Here is a 19,074-nt window from a genome sequence, read left to right as displayed (position 1 = left end):
ATTGAAAATAGTCCCTAATAACGCAAAACATTATCTCCCCCTTAGGAGAAAACCTTTACTTTTTGGTCCTTGACTGACTCTTTCAATTTGACAAGGCTGGGATCTCTATCACTCTTTTCTTTCACCTAAGAAATTAGAGATGATTCTGAACTACTCTGAACCCATATATTACCTTTTTCTGTATCGACTAAGAGAACACCTAGTTTCAAAAGCTAATGGAATTCCTAAAATAACTTTTTCTTGCTATTCTCAACATGAGCAACACTACCCATAGACAGTCGACTGAGAGCATTGGCCACTACGTTGGCCTTGCTCGGATGGTGAAGGACACTCATGTCATAATTTTTTAAGAGCTCTAACCACCTTCTTTAATGAAGATTAAGCTCTTTCTGGGAAAAAACATACTAAAGGATCTTATGATCTATGAGAAAATCTGTATGAACTCTGTATAGATAATGCCTCCAAATCTTTAAGGAAAATACTATTGCTACTAACTCAAGATCATGAGTAGGATAATTCTTCTCATGAGGTTTAGGCTGTCTAGAGGAGTAGGCTATGACCTTACCACACTGCATGAGAACATAACCCAAACCTACTTTGGATGAATCACAATACACTACGAACCCATCTGAACCATCTCGAAGAGCCAAAACTAGAGCTAAGGTGGGTCGAGTCTTCAACTCCAGAAAAATCTTATCACAAGGATTTGACAACCGAAACTTGACTTTCTTCTGAGTCAATCCAGACATAGGGGATGCAATAGAAGAATATCCCTTAACAAACTGTTTGTAATAGCCAGCCAAACCCAAGAAACTTAGGATATCTAATAGAGAGATAGGTCTGGGCCATTTTCTTACTACTTTGGTCTTTTGATGATCAACCCTAATGCCTTCTGAGAGTCTAAAGCATGATTCTGAGATAGTAGTGATAATCATGATCACTGCAGGAATAGACTAGAATATCATCTATAAAGACTATGATGAATATGTCCAACTACTATTTGAACACATAGTTCATCAAGTCCATGAAAGTTGTTGGGGCATTGGTAAGACCAAAGGACATGGCTAGGAATTTAAAGTGACCATACCAAGTATGGAAAGCTATTTTTAGAATGTCATATTCTCTGACTCTGAGCTGATGATAGCCTGATCTGAGGTCTATTTTAGAGAAATAACTGGCACTCTGAAGTTGCTCAAATAGGTTGCCAATTTGGGGAAGTAGATACTTTCTCTTGACCGTGACTTTATTGAGCTGATGGTAATCAATGCATATCCTAAAAGAACTATTTTTCTTGTGCCTGAATAAGACTGGTGCACCCCATGGGGATATACTAGATCTGATGAATCCCTTGTATAAGAGATCATTCAACTGCTCTTTTAATTCTCTAAGTTCTTCTAGTGCCATTCTATATGGCAGAATAGATATAGGATAAGTATTTGGAAGAAGATCAATGCCGAAGTCTACTTCCCTTTCAGGAGAAATTCCCGGAAGATATTTCGGAAAGACATTTGAATATTCATTCACGATTAGGATAGATTTAAGACTGGGAGTCTCGGAGCTACAGTCCTTAACATAAATAAGATGATAAAAACATTCTTTAGATATCATTTTCCTTATTCGAAGGTAGGAAATAAGCTGACCTCTGAAAGCTGAAGTACTACCCTCCATTCTAGGACAAGTTCATTCAGAAATTAGAATTGGACAACTCTATTTTTGCATTAGACTATGGTATATTCAGAATAAAGCCAACGCATGCCGAGAATGACATCAAAATTAGTCATCTCTAATTTGAATAAGTCTACTAAGGTGACTTTCTAAAATATCATAATTGAATAGTTCTTGTATACCCACTAGGCTATGATAGTTTTTCCCACTGGGGTAGAGACTGAAAAGGGTTCTTCAATAATTTTGGGACTGACTCTAAAATCAACTGCTATGTAAGGAGTAATGAAAGACAAGGAAGCTCCTGGATCTAGCAAAGTGTAAATATAAAAGTGATAGATCTGTAATGTATTAGTAACCATATTAGAAAAATTTTCTTGATCTTTCCAGGACTGGAAAGCATAATGTCTATTTGGTCATTGCCCACTAGTAGCACTGGAAGTGGTACCCTGCTGATTTGGGAGATCGGACTAGGCTGAGAAATGGTTCTACTGACCCTGATAACCTGAGTGTGGACAATCCCTGACTCTGTGGCCTATCTTACCACATTTGAAATAGACATAACTGCCAGCTCTGCAAACACCCTTGTGGTACTTACCATAAGTTTGACAAAGGGGATTAGTTTGGGCATTGCTGACACTATCCTGAGACTTAGAACCTAGTTCCCTATCTCTATTACCGTCTATAAATTTTAGCACTGGAGCACTAGATAATCAAGGAGATGGAATGGATGACTTAGGATAGAATTAAGAACGATTCCCTCCTTCTGATTTAGGATGAGAAAAGTTAAAACTACATGTCCTTACTCTCTTATTCTGGTTCTCCCTCATCTTAATATTTTGCTCTTCTATCTGTTGATCATGGGTCATAAGCCTGGCTAAGTTTATGTCACTATTCAATCTCACGGACCTACACTCATTGAACATACTATCATTCACCATAAAAACAAACTTACTCATCTTGGCCCTGCTGCCTGTAACTATATGGGGAGCATATCTAGCTAATTAAGTAAACTTAAAAGAATACTCTTTCACCATCATGCTTCCCTTCTTGAGGTTGATAAATTCTAACACCTTAGCTTCTATCATCTCTTAGTGAAAGAATCTATCTAAGAATATGGTGACAAACTCCTACTCTATGGATCCTACATCAATTAATCTCTCTTACTTCCACTGCTTGAACCAAGTGCGAGCAATATGCTGCAACTAATATGTAGCTAGTTCTGTATTCTCACTAGAAGTAACCCCCATGATGTCTGTAACCTTCTAAACTTTATCAAGAAATTCTCGAGGGTCCTTATCTTCTCTAGACCCAAAAAAGGATGGAGGATTCATTTAGGTGATGTCCCAAATCTTGGCTGCAACAGAATTGACCACTGGGTTGGAAAGAATAATAGGTGGTCATTCATTCTGAGCAGCAACTGACTAGGAAATAGTAGTGAATGCAGCTCTGAACTCTGTATGAGAGACATATCTTCCTAAAGAATATTCGGGCTGAGAGGTTGACTGATTTCCAGTTCTCTTCTTGGGAGGCATGTTCTATAAACGGAAGATAAAAGGATTAGACGTAGAGATTAACTTGAGATTATGTTCACTGGCATGAAATGAATACTAAAAAAAGGGAAACTGTTCATAAAACATCTTATAGCCTCCTGGACATAAATGTGGCGTGCAACACACCTATTTACAAGACTCTACTAGATGCGACTTTCAGACTTTTTAGGAAACTATTGAACCTTAGGCTCTGATACCAAGTTCGTAACATCCTGAATCTAGTACTCGAAACATTGCATGGTGCTCATAACCCTGAAGGACCACAAGCTAACCCATGACTGATATTTGTACTTGAACACTATATAATATATTGAACCTTAGGCTCTGATACCAAGTTTTAGAGGCTTTTTAAACTACATATGAAAGTAAGATATATCAATACCAAAACAAAACTATCTTAATATACTGTAGTCTAAGAAACCTCTAAAACTGGACTGTCTGAATAAGGAGTTGATGGGATATGTCCCTAACTAACTCCAACAACTAAAATAAACTATGTAATGAATAAATAAAGTAATGATCATGTCCTCGAAGGATGAGTACTCAGTGCTAACTCTGATTGCTGAAATTGGAATGCTACTGTTGATCTTGATCTCGTGCTTCTGATCCTATGGTATAGAATAAAACACCATAGGACAAATGCATCATTATGATTGAAAGCATTGGTATGCATGTTAGGTAGGTTAAATACAAAGGGTTCAAATGCATGAACAATGCTAACTGACTGTATAAGATGAACGTGAGAGTACATGCATGAATAATTACCTGTAACTGAATTCATAATAGTTCTGACTACTGAGTCTGATTACTAATAACATAAGTTATTAATGAATGGTATAACTGATGCCGAGTGACTATATCTGAAAGTTAATGTTTTTATAGAACTAGCTGAGTTTCATACTATGCGGAGTTGATTTTATCTGACAATCCTAAAATTTGTAGAACTATCTGAGTTTTTTTACTGAGACTGAGATGGTAGGAAGTAGTCATCTAACCGACATGACCCTAATAACACATTATAGCTGAGTTGGGGTCCAATCTGTAACCCTAATTGGAAAGATGTCAATACCGTACCACTGGTAAAGACAAGCTGTGGGTGACCCTTATCTGGTAGTATCCCCAAAAGAGATTGGTGGGACCCTCATATAACTGTGTTTATAGACCTCATCAACCCGCATCTGTCAATGTTGATTTCTCATATGTTGGCTATATAGTTCTGGATTGCAAGGATTGCTTCTAAGGATCAGACCCTTAACTTTCAGTGTGTGTCCTCATCTTTGGGTTCACTCATTGCTAAATACTACTCCTATCTAAATAGATACTGAATATGATTAACTGAATTGAACTAGACTTAGTTCATTGAGTTCTGTTGACTGACAAAATACTACAGAGATTACTGAAGTACTGAGCTTTTTGAAATTACTAGGATTACTGAGTTTACTGAGTTTTATTGATTCACATGACTAACTGAATTCTACTTAACATGGCTTGACTGAGGATATCATGAAAACATAACACTCGATCTAGGGACACAACTAAGTTATCGGGTACAACTACCCCGAGGACTCGATATAAGGAAACTGACAAGGCATGATATACTTGAATACATGTCCAACATCAACAATCCATATTACAATAAGTTGGGGATTTATGAAGTACATGGTTATCAGAATCTTTTACATGGTAGGAATGCATATACTCCATGTCAAAATTTTATACGCTAACATCATGATCATTCCAACAAACATCTACATTACACCTCAATATCATGGGAGTCATTTGAACATAAGGTTAAAACATGAATCTATCACATAAATCACAATAGAGCTATATTACATAATTTTTAGTCTCTTATGTATTTTATCAAACACTTATGTTGCATGACTTAAGGCATGGAATAATCCTCAAATTAACATGTCATAACTAACTAAAATTCATGGTTTTCAACTCACATACTAACATATTTTCATCAAAACACATAAAGATTCCAACTTGGGAATCATACAACAACAAGCACATGAACCTAATCAACCCATAGCATGAATATCATAATCTATAGTTTAAAACTTGTTTATTGGGCTTCATGGATGAAAGGAATCCATGAATTAACACTTTGTATAGCTTAGTACGTGGTTCTACGAAGATTTATGGTGGAATTTTCTTGAATTTTAATCCCCAATTGAGAACCCTAACTTATTCTTGAGAAAATTTTGAGAGAAGTGACTATATTTTTGTTTAATTAGGGCTAAATCCCATGTTATAGGCTTATATAGAGGTGGGAAATACCCATTATTCCCTTAAAATAACTCAAAAATGGGGTGTTTACAATACTTGCGCCATATGATATTCAGCGCATTATTTATCGCGTAAGCTAGGTTGTGCGGCGCACAACTTATCGCCTAAGTTTGGTTTTGAGTCGTACAAATTATGGCATAAGATAGTTTGTGCGTCACCCCACTTATGGCATAACCATTCCAGTAGGCTTAGGCAATTTGTTAGGCGACGCACTCCACTTTGACTAGCCATAACTTCTTGCCCAGGTGTCAGATTTTGGTAAAATTGATATTGTTGGAAAGGTAATTAAATTCTATACAATTTGGTGGGTCTAAACCTACCAAAAAATCACATATAAATAAATTTATTCTCGTTCAAATATAACTCTTTCAAAATCAAACACTAAAACTTGATGTATTCCAAAGCATTTAGCTTGCCTTACTCTAAGTGAGTCTTATGAATAGGCTTAACATATCATAATCTATATTCTCACTATGATACTTATTATAAGTCATGTACTCAAATATGAATCACAGTAGGAGGTTTCATACATAGTAACAATGGTTCATTTTATAGCTTAGAAATATACGCGGTATTACAAGCTGCTACTCGTATCCATAGCTTTCAAAATTTGGAATTTAAAAATCCAAATTTTCTACCCCTTAGCTGAATACCTATTTTGATGGATTATCAGAGAGTTGACAACATATCAGACCAAGTCATAAAATCTTATGTCAAATCTATGTTCACTGCTTATAGGTAATGACCTGGGCTGACGGCTTATCAAAAATTTGACGACTTATCTGAAAGGTCGTCAACTATAATTTTTGTATCTACTTAATCAAAATTCATATTTCTTGGCGTATTCATCATAGGTTTCCATGCATCTTTACATTCCCCCAAAATCACATGAAATATAATAAAAAACAACAATAGTTACTTAAGAACTTATAATTATTTTGTGTTAAAAGTCTTAAATATGCTAATAGAAGGCTAACATATCAAATATGAATGGTTTAGTTTGTTTTGTGGAATGGCATTATTTTATCCTTATCTTTATTTCATGATAGCGTTAACTCGCTAACTCATCTTTGGGAAACTATATCCCCATGTGATGCAGGAACCAACCATTTTACTCCTCCTGCTTAGCGATCAGACTTTGGGATCAACTATTAGATTGAAGTGATGAGCTTCTATATTTTTGAAAGGCTCCATTACATAGATGTTATTTCATAATTTAGTTTATTTATGGATAATGGTTGTGGCTATGGTTGGGTGCAGTCCCAACTTTATTTTGGTATTCTTTTAGTTTGAGGCTTTTGTGGAACTATTATGGGTTGGTATGGGCAGGATCGGTATTAGTGTCAGCCTTAGTATTGGGGTTGATATCATAGGACTAAATTTCTCATTGTTCTATTCTTTTTATTTTGGGATTATATAATTATTATGTAACTCATATGATTATGGCTTGGTTGGTATTGGTTATCGATTGTGTATTAGATGGTTTGACTCATTTGGGTGGTCATGGATATAAACCTATCCTAGATTCTTGGATTATGAAATAAAAATATCTTGTTATATGTTTGGAATTCATCTCACTTAGGATGTGTGCAGGTCGGTTGGGTTGGGTAACAAGGTTGGTCTCCAGTCCTAGATGGAGTTAGGATATCCATTACGGCAAAGCCCTGGTTCGGGTCGTGTCAAGTTTGAATTAGAGCTTTAGATTCATGGTCAATTAGAAGTCCATATATTCATGTTTAGTAGAGTCTCTTTTAGAGGTGTATAGTGCACCATACTATAAGGGGGAGGTTGTAAGGCATTTAGGAATGTTTTTCTTTCTTGGTATTCTATTTCCAAGCTTAGAGTCTAAGTCCTAGAATTTCCTATAATCCTTTTTTGTTCACTTTTTAGATAATTCCTCAATGATCTAAAACACAAGAAAATTCTTTTGTCCCATCTGGGGAAGATGTTATTGGGGTATGCCCTATATATGGAGTTCGCACTTGATCTCAAGGCCATATCCCTGATTCTTCTATAGTTACCTCGGTTGCTACTAGTTCTCCTCAAGGTGAGGTAACTAATGTAGAATATTTCCATTCAATTCATGTTATTTCTCATCTGGTTGTTTCTTAGGCTGAGCATAATGCATCTGGTGTTTCATTTGCTGAGGCCACAAGGGTTGGCTAGTTTATGAAGATGAGTCCTCCTACTTTTATTAGAATAAATATGGAGGAGGATCCTCATGCTTTCTTAGATAAAAGGTAGAAAATCTTTAGGGTGATGTAGGCCACGAATTAGGAAGGGGTAAACTTTGTAACTTATCACCTAAAGGATATTGTGTACCAATGGTACGAGGAGCGGGATAGGGATAGAGGTGATGCTGATTAGTTGTTCTTATGGGAGGCTTTTTCTAATAGTTTTATGGATAGCTTCTTTCCACAGGAGTTAAGGGAAGAAAAGATAGAGGAGTTTGTGAATCTTAAGCAGGGAGAAATATTTGTCAAGGAATATGCCTTGAAGTTTTATCACCTTTCGAGATATGCTCCTGACTTGGTGTTTGATATTAAGGCGAGGATGACAAAGTTCACTTATTGTCTATCTCTAGATTTAATCCTTTAAAGCATGATTGTTTTTCTGATTAAAGATATGGATATTTTGAGGTTGGTTGTCCACATGAAATTGGTGGAGGATAAAAAAAAGAAATAGGCAGATTTTGGGGAGTAGAGGGCAAGAAGAGCAAGTTCTCTAAGCAGAGTAGTGCTTAGCCGCAGGGTAGTGCTCAACCACAGGGTGATAGGGATGGTGGCAAATGGCCAAATAAGAAGTTGGGGAGTTTTGGTTCCTTCTATTCTGCTAATGATCCTTACCCAAAGCCTTTGGGTGATAGGAATCAGCAAGGTGGTGATAATTTTCGAACATAGGGTGCCGAATCTTAGGAAAGTTGGGCACAATCGGCATCTTCATACCCTTCTTGCCGATTCTATGGTCTTCTTCATCTAGGGTTTTGTGATGAAGGAGGGACAAATGTTTTTAATTTGTCCAGCCAGACCATATGCTTAGAAACTATCTAGTTGGTAAGGGTGCTTTGGGACCGGTCAAAGCTTTGATTTCTTCATTTTTTTCTCTTGTGCCTAGGGGAGCTTCTTTGGTGTCTACTTTTACATTTGGTACTGGTGCTAGTCAGAATAGGTTATATACTCTTACATTTTGATAGTGGTCGGAGGTATCACATAATGTCGTGACTGGTACGTTACAGCTCTTTTCTCATGACGTGTATTCTTTGCTTAATCCAGGGTCCACTATGTCCTATATGTCCCTATATATGGTTGTCTGTTTTGGTTTTGATCCTAAGGTTATTTCAGATACATTTTAATTTTTACCGCAATTGATGACTCAGTTATTGCTAAAAGAGTCTATAGGGGATATGTGGTATCTGTTGGTAGAAGCAGACCTTGGTGTATTTATTTAAGTAGGATATGGTGGATTTTGATTTTAGGGATGGATTGGTTACAATCCTGTTATGCGTCCTTAGATTGTCGGATTCATAAGGTTGTTTTTAGGTTCCCTGGTGAACTGGATATAGAGTGGGAGGGTGGTTCCCTAGCTCCTAGGTGAAGATTTATTTCTTATCTTAGTGCTGGAAGATTAATCTCCAAAGGGTGTCTTTATAACTTGGTCTGGGTTAAAGATTGTAACTTAAAGTCTCTAAACCACGGCTGCTCTACATGATGGACACATCAATGGCGATAACCTATACTATGATCTGCAGGATGCAGAAGTGTAGTATGAGTACTAAATTAATGGTACTCAGTAGGCAACTGTCAACTGAGTTCCAAAGATACAACAAATATATACAACATATAAACAGAATAGAAACTACACCCAAGAGTCCATGAATCATGGAACAAGTCAATGAGAATAATAAGTGACAACTACCTTGGCCAAGTTCAAGAGTCTAACATAATAAGACTAAGGAAGTATCACGGTGAACTATCCTATTCCAACCACATTCAATAGACGTCAATACTATACCATATATCACAGGCCAATATATGAATGAAGAGCAAATGAAAGATATATAGCAATATACAAGGCCAAGAAATGAATATACAATATGAATAAATGAAGAAAGGGATATACGTTAGTTCCATAAGTTTGTATAGCTATATATATATATATATATATATATAAACATGAGGTCATCTTAAGAATAACCTATAACATCATAACCTTATTCCAAGACCTTATTATAATACCATTAGGATCTAAGGCTATCATGCTCAGGGTTATTATCTACATGGCTAGACATGATATAATCGTACATAACAATACAACTAAAAGACAAAGGAGGCCAAAACATACCTTAAATCTCGATACCAAATCAACGGCCAATATGTCGTAAGCTAGCCATAATAATGATCACAATAGTGATGATACTAATATCAATAACAACGCTAATAACCAGCTACTCTGGAAAACCATATACCTAATCGAGCCTATTCATACCCCCACCACTCCAGGCTCAGAAGGTTCAATCAACATAAAACAACACAAGGCATATTCTTCACCCATATCTATGCAACTATCCAAAAATGGCTGATAGACATAGGTGCATACTGGTGATAAGCAATACGCATGTAGGAATAAATGTAAGGTACACAATCAACATCACAATTCACCATAACTATCATCATGATAACCATCGTAAGGCCAGGTATCAATATATCATCATTGTATCCTTTTACCTCGCTGGGTATCAATATAGCATCACAGTATCCTCCAACCTCACCAGGTTTCAATAGTTATCACAGTATCCTCCGGCCTCGCCGAGTGTCAATATATTATCACAATTAATATTATAGAATAATATATACTAATATACTCATGAACATAATCATATATTACCACAAAGTATCTATCTAGATAATACTTCCCAATTAGTCGTTATTATCTAACCATTGCTATTTATTATGAAACCTCTAGTTCGCTAGTCATAAATGACCTCTAGTTATTTGTCTAAACATTAACCTTATTCAAAGGATAGCAACAAACCATTATTTAATAGATAACTGATATCTAACATCTTGCAAAGGTTTATCACTAGGCCATAATCACTATTTATCCGCTATTCCATATTATCAACTAATCATCATATAACCATTAACCATTATTAGAAAACACCTAACCACTTATCATCTCACCATGTTTTATTAACTGACATCATTCATTAACTAAACATCGTTAACCTACTAATACCCATTTAACTATTCATTAATAAAGCATTTAGAAACTAATCATCATTATAAACTAGCCACCTCTTATTACCAATGGCATTTATTATCTAGCCTCGTTAATAGACAACTCCTCATTTAACAACTAATCGACATTATAAACTTAGGTATTAATATCACTAATCTTTGCCTACGAAAAACCTGACTTCATCATTAGCCACATATCAACCATCTCTATCTACCATATTCAACTAAGCAAGATTCATTAAATAATACATTTGATATGTAGCCACCAAGTGCTATAGTCTCCCAATAACCAAGATTAATTAACTAATACATTTGATTTCTAGCCACCAAGTGCTATAGTCTCCCAATAGATAATTAACTAGAACTTGGTTTAACCCTTAATTAACCAGAATAGTCATAAGATCATATTACATCTAGAATCACATAAATTATCAATACAATAATCATGAATGTACCAAATATATTCATGCCATCACTAGTATCCAATCCAATAGGTCATAAGGAACACACCACATCTTCCTTCATCCCATACTGGAGAGATGTATATTTAAAACATGTATATAAATCCATAAATTGTAATTGTGTCCTTTACCATAATGAACACTTCTCGGATAAGTAATCATTATCATAACATTACCCTTGGCCCAATAATATATCTGGAAAAATCACAACATCATAATTATGACCTTAGACCCATAAACATATCCAGTCATATCAATAATCATATTTATAAGTCATATCATATCTCTATTCATCTTATAAGAAGAAATAGCATCTCTATACGACAATCATCAAGCCTAAGAGAAAATGGCATCTCTATAGGCCAATTATCAAGTCTAAGAGGAAATAGCATCTTTGTAGGCCACATTTCATATCTAAGGGGAATTTCAACTCTAAATTCCCAATATCACTTCCATAAAAAAATATACAAAACATTAATATAAGAGACCAAGTCACGTAGTAAACCGCAAGACTTCACATCAAGCACTATATACTCGTCTCCACTTCACAATCCCCTAAATACCATTGTACTAACAAAATAATGATCTACTCATCTTTATAAGTCTAACGATACCCATATTGCACTATTGTTCTTCAAATCTAAAATCAACACCAAAACTCTAAAGTGGGTCCCACATCCAAAAAATGAGTTTCCAAGACCAACCCACTCTTCAAATACCATTAGGGAGTTGTATCCCTAAACAAATTAGTGCAAATCACCCAAATTTAGGGATAAAATAAAACCTCAACACATTAGGGATCTTGGGCCGAGAAATCAAGAAATCAACACTAAATTAAAAGATTCATACCTTAGATTAAACATTATTCAGGATTACGCTTGTAATCTAAGCTCCCAATTTATTTTCAATACTCTCTTTAAGGCCTACACTATCTATTAGGGTTTATAGGTCTCAACACAAAGGAGAAATAACGAATTCCCATCCAAAATTAGCTTTTCAAAGACCCTTCCCAATCTCTCACGTGGTGCGATCTCACACCCATACGTACCGAATCACAATCAACAAGATCACACCAATTCTCTTTGTGATCGCGGTATCTGACTGCACTTGATGATGGCTAAAATTGAAATTAGATTCCAATATTAGGCTAAGGCCTTGGGATTCATCAAGAATCTATATTTTGAAAATGAGATATATAACGCCACTACATTCAATGTTCCAGATATATTTGCACCATCAAATTTTCAATCCCAGGTTGTTTCACTAAAGTTTTTGTCTGATGGCCATTTAGAACCAGGGAAGACTTCTAAATAGAGAATTTTTTTTAAAACCAAATGAGCATCTCGGTGACCAAGTCGTCGGTCCCAGTTATTCATACATTACTTGGGCAGCTATGGAAAAGCTCAAATGGCAAGAATAAGCATAAATATCAAAATTAGCCTGAAGGGCTATTACAAAATCGAGGTTGGTAAGAATGAACATGTGGCCTCCTCACTGCCAATAGTAGTCATAGGATATGCTCTCTGACTTTCTATGTCAACATCAATACTAAAACTCAGATTCTTAGCATGCTCAACTAAAATAGAAAGCCTGTCAAAATAGGCTATACTAAAAAAAGAAAGTAGATGTGTTCGATGTGCAGGGATTGGGTTAGCCACATCCTTAATCAAGACACATCTACCATGTGAGTTAGCTCGATCCACTAATCCACATCTAGAATAGGGTGCACTTTGGACACATCATTTAACTATTATATCAAACACAGGAAGAAGAGGCTAGTGAATCATTGGATACTTTCTCGTGGATCTTAGTCCGAATTTATCTAGATAAATAAATATCATAACAAACTATTAATCTGGCAATCATTACTACTCTATCTTAGGTGAGAATATTGTTCGTAGAAGTTAGACTCAAATAATGTCTCACCACTATCCAGCACAACTTTGTTGTAAAATAAAGCGACACATTCTTAATCTCACCGTTCCCCTCAACCTAAGGAGCATCAGTGCCCTATTCTCTTAGCTGTATGGCTAATTATCTAGCCATGTCCACTCTTAGCACTTTATGCTCAACATACATCATATTAAACCTATTCTGTGCTATTATTATATGGTATTCAAACTTATCTATGGTCATTGTCCCCATATACTCGGTCCCAAACAACACCCTCTTGATTGCCTCTTCAAAAATATCAACCCTAACCCCTTTAACTAATGCATAGGTCAATTAGGGTTGGTAAATTACTCTTCCATGATCTGGGGTAACAAAGTATACTAATTATGAATAGGAGGCATAAAACTCCCAAACAATCATCGGGTTGTACGAACTACAAGTCTTGGTCATCCACCCAAGATGATATCTACTAAATAAAGCCTACAAATCTGGATCTCCTACTAAATCAACCAACTCTATCATAACCTCCCATACAATACTACTTCATGGATAACCTTTCTTAGTGATAAAGTTATCTTTTTCATAAAGCTATTGTAGGACCTCCAAACACCATCTCTAATGAATTCAAACTATAGGCACTTTGGAGATATGTATGGAGTAAAACTCTTGAGTAATAGGTGTTGATATGGTAACCTGGGACCTTGAGCAGTGGCCTGAGTACCTTACGTCGAAGATGATAAAATTTGTACTGGAACCTGAAATACATTAGCACCCTCATCAGATTGGGGTGCAGCTATCCTAATGTAAAATCACTCTCAACTAAACTAGATGTAGACTTCAAACCTTCTCAGACTGGGAGAAAACTACGTCCTCCTCCTCTCTAGAATTGGATCCTGAATAAAACTCCTCATCAAAATAGCAGATAAGTCATACTCTTTCTCATTAGAATAGAAAAAGTATAGTGGTAAAGTAGTGGATTACTTCATCTGCAGCCCATTCTAGATGAAGCATGCTAGTGAATTTCGTGGCTCATCCTCTGGTGCTTGTGGTGGTACGATCTTAGAGACCAACTCAGCAACATTTGCTACAACTGCAACCTATCTTTGTGACTATCCCCAAATCTGGCATGGGACCAATGGTGTACTTTCCAAGCTAATGGGATTCTCCTTAATGGAACGATTTACTTAGGAGACTCATCGGGAAACTTGGTCTAGACTCCCTTTTTTGAGTAGCATTGGGTGTTATCGCACTTGAAAAGTAGAATCTCCTTAATGGATGCTAATTACATTTTCATAAGTAGCTTTATAACTACCATTCTAAGAGTAAGTCAGTGTTTCCCAAAATTTTCATCCTTCTTAGATATAATTTCAATATTTACACCAACTTTGAACACTACAATATGTAACACAGTTATTTCATAGGTATTTTAAGATTTTCTCACATTATTCAACTTCTACTTCCATTTATCATGTAATTATAGGTTTTCCCAGTAAAAATCACACAATAAATTAGATTTTACCCAGTTTAGTCTTCATAAATTTCAATAACCATGAAACTTTAACAATTTTATGGCTATATCAAGCATTACATCAAGTTCAATAATAAAGAACATATTTTAAACCAAGTTGGAGCCAAGAATTTTCACCTGAAGTGAAGAGTTTTTTAAGTAGAAGATAAACAACTTGAATTTGTCCCTACTTTTGTGAGAATTTCATGCAAGTGATGAAAGGGATAATTGGTTTTGCCTTTTATAGTAGAAGAAGTAAGTTGGCAAGTTTTAAGAAAAAAGGGAGTTTTAAATTTTAAGAGTTTAGGGGTTAATGGGTCGATTTCTAGGGTTTTATAGCATAGGGAGTATATGATCGGGTGGGGTCATATATGCTCGGCCAATATTTGGAAAATCAGGCCTAAAAAATTTAGATCCTCTTAAAGACCTACTTATAGGTTGTAAGATCTACTTATTTACCCCATAAGTAGGGTTGTAAGTAGGTCCTACAACCTTTTTCTATCAAATTTTTATAACTCCAACTTATGGGGTCATAGGTTGTACTTACGACCCTTATAAGGAGGGTTTGTAATTACAACTTCAGAGACTCAAAAGTTCTTTTGATACCTATGACTTCTACTTACTTATTGTGGATTGGACCTATGACCACATATTTAAGGTCATAGGTCCACTTACCTGGACTTTTTTGAAATTTTGCAATTTTTTTAAATCTTTAGGTGTTTCTCCATGCTTTTAACCTTCAAAATGGAAACAAAGTAAACATTAACACCTTAGGTTGTCTCCAAGCAGTGCTTGATTTAACGTTGCAACACAACATGGCTATGTTAGATACTTAAACTTTACCAATAAACCCTGGGTTACCTCCCATGAAACATATGATTTAACATTATGGTACAACTCAGTTTCCTTGGCTACTCAAGCTTCGCCAACTCTTACATCCTCACAAACCCTTAACTCCTCCATACTTCCCATTGAATGTTTCGTACAATACTCATTGGCTTGAATGAAGCATCACCTTCTCATTTTATCTTAATTACACCATGAGGAAATACTCTCACCATGGTGAATGGACCATACCACCAAGATTTCAAATTTCCAAGAAACAAGCAAAGTCTTTGGAAGTTTCCCTGGTTGAACTTATGCATCACTCTTCTCCTTATAATCATCCTTTCTCCTTCAATAACCATCCCTTTCTCTACTCCTATCCCTATATGTTTCCCCATAATATTTCTAATCTTTACTCCTTTATCTCGATTTCCAAGTGTCCTTATTGGAAGTTTGTCCCTTATTTTAAAAACCTGCCATCTATCTCTCTGCCCAAATACTTAGCTTCCTCCTTATAGTCAGACTCGTCATGTATAACAAATTTACCTCATTGACTACTAAATTCACCTTTTCTGGATTTATAGTTGTAAACTACTTGGTAAGTAACACAGTCTCTGTCCTCAATTATGCTACCTCTTATGCCACTATATTATCAATGACTCTTTGCTTACTGGAAGAACTAATAGCATAAGTACCGACTCTTTTTTCTACCTTTCAAGTATGCCACCCTTGGTTGGTTTTAGAGACTAGATCCAACATTTCTGCAGCTAGATCCCAAAAAAGGCTCATAAAATCCCCACCAGTAATAGTATCAACAACAAATATGGTATTTGCATTCAGTTCTCTATAGAATATCTGAAGCAAATTCCTCCATGAAATTCTATGAGTGGGCATAATCATCAACTTCTTCTTGAACCCCAACCATGTCTCGCGAAGTTTCTCAGAATGTAATTACCTAAAATTATAAATCTTATCCTTCAACTATAGCATTCTAGAAGGCAAGAAAAATTTGTCCAACAATTATATCCATAACTCATTCCAAGAGGTAATGGACCCACAAGGTTATTCCCCTAACCATAACCTTGCTTCCCTATAAGAGAATGGGAATAACCTAAGTCTCAAAGCCTCCTGGATCATCCGAAGTAAGTTATTCAATGTGCTAACCCCAATAAAATTTATGATGTACATGTTGCATCATTAGTCAACAAAACTAGAAAACACACCATTTAGATTAATCAACTGAATCATTGCACTCGTACTATTAAAATTCCCCCTTGGTGAAACTTATGATGATTTATAGCTCTAGTCTCAATAGGATCAACATACCCTAAATATTTTTTTGGATCTCAAAAATTGGTAAAATACTAATAAGATTAGGGTAGTTGAGCTCTATCCCTTCTAACTTTATCTGTGTCGAGTGTTGTTTAATGTTCTTCTTTTTGTCTAGATCTTTTCTCCTGAGGTACACGAAGGGAAACTACCATTATTACATTATTTTTAGCTAATAGGTGAGCAATGGTCTTCACAGCTATTTCTTAAACACCATGTGTAGGTGGTGGATTCGAAGGACTTGAGTGATCTTGAAACTTATTATGTCGAGCTCCATGCTCAAGCATTTCCATCTTACCATTCTATTGTAATGTATGATCCATCTCAAGATCAAATGGGATCTTGGGATTGTCTTGATTTTAAGAACTGGGTATACACTGGTATATGCCCTAAGAATAGAAGATAATTGAAAAGCAACAACCTCAATAACCTTAATGAATTAACTCATAACTGTATTTCCCAGCAGCAGTGAAAAAATTTGATGTCGCCTAAATTATACCTCCTAAAAAGTATAACATTGTTCCTGTCAAACATACAACCCAACAAAGGTTGAAGTCAAATCCACAGGGAATAGGATAAATATTTTTCAAGAACATGGTGATGTAGTCGAAAACTGCCTAAAGTAAGTTGGGGGAATTTTGTAAAAAAAGTAGTAGTAACAATTCTTGAACACTTTAGGTTGAATCAATACGAGACAAACATTAGGAATGTATTTCTCCTAATTTCCTAACTCCATAGACTTATTGTGCTCATTAAACTATCTTGGTACCTTGCATGTAAAATCTAACAAGTTATGTATCACCAACTATCTCCTAATACCTTTTGGTTAATTTCACTCGTCTCTTCTCGGTCTCAGAGTAACAAATTACTAACCCTTATCATGCATTCTATATTAACTATCTCCTCTCGATCTCAAGTTAATTAGATAAAGGTTAGTAGCTTCAAATTACCTTTGTGATATTCTTTACCTAATGTCAACCTCTTCTTAAGTTAGTATCGAATACATAAAAGTTCTCAACATCTGCAGTGGTAAGAAGGTAATTAATATAAGGAAAATCACAATATACGAAAGAACATCTTTCAAGAAAGAGTTTGCACATCCTCTATTTCGTTATTCCATTAGGTTTCACACAACCCTAGTTAAGAGGTTTAGCCGGTCATGTTTTCAAGAACACGCATCGAATTCATAATTGAAAGCATATGAATAATCTCAGAATGAATTAAGAGAGATAACCCGAATCTTATATTAATATCAAACACTGAAAGTCACAAAAACAAGAATTCCAAGATCAAAAGTGTATCTTAGAACTCAATATAATGTTGTAAGTATGTAAATTGCTTAAACTAATAACAAAACATCAATGGGGTATTTATAGGATACATCAAAAAAGCTGAAAATCCTAACAAAATTAAATTGAAAAACTATGTCAGCACCTACCTACGACCCCATTTACGGGTCGTAGGTACTACCTATTGCCCTAGGTGGGTTTTTAGGTCTTAGAAGAAATCTACAATCTTCATAGCTCAAATTTTGAAGGGTAACTATAGGGGCCATATGTACCTCTTACTCCTTATAAGTAGGCCTTCATAAAACTCAAAATACAAATCAACTTGTAGGAACTTCTATCTGCTACTTAAAGGCCTATATATGGGGGCATAAGTACTATTTTTAGACCATAGTGGGTTCATAAGTAGCCTTATGCTATATTTCATCATTTTTTTCTCCTATTCTGCTCCAAAATCTATTTTCCTACAACAAAAAAATAAAAACACATCACATTTAACAAAAAGACCTAAGTAATTGCATAGTTTCTATGTTTTAAGCATTAAAAGTGCCATGTAACTATGGCACATTAGCGTGATGATGCACACTTCCAATTGGAGACAATGAATGAGATGGATAAATTCATTCTCTGTGCCAATGAGAGTTCAGCCTTATACAAGGAAAAGATGAAACTATACAACGATAAAGGAATTGAACGAAGGGAATTACAACTCGGTGATTTGGTTTTGTTGTTTAAGTTGAGACTTTACCTGTTTCCTAGCAATTTGAAATAAATGTACTCTGGGCCATGCACTATGGTAAAAGTATTTCCAAATGGTGCAATTGAGATAAAACAAGATGGTGAGGTCCCATTCAAGGTAAATAGACAGCGTGTGAAACATTATATGGAAAATATAGAGAAGATTAAAGTGTGTGGGAATGTGACCTCAGAAAAGTATGAGTAGTCAAGGTGGATGAGTTATGCTGTGATGTTAAATCAGTCATTTCATGGGAGAAAAACAATGAGGTGAGTTGGTGAAGTCTAATG

Source organism: Capsicum annuum, chromosome 6, assembly GCF_002878395.1.
Source record: "Capsicum annuum cultivar UCD-10X-F1 chromosome 6, UCD10Xv1.1, whole genome shotgun sequence".
NCBI lineage: Eukaryota > Viridiplantae > Streptophyta > Magnoliopsida > Solanales > Solanaceae > Capsicum > Capsicum annuum.
This window is presented reverse-complemented; position numbering follows the sequence as displayed.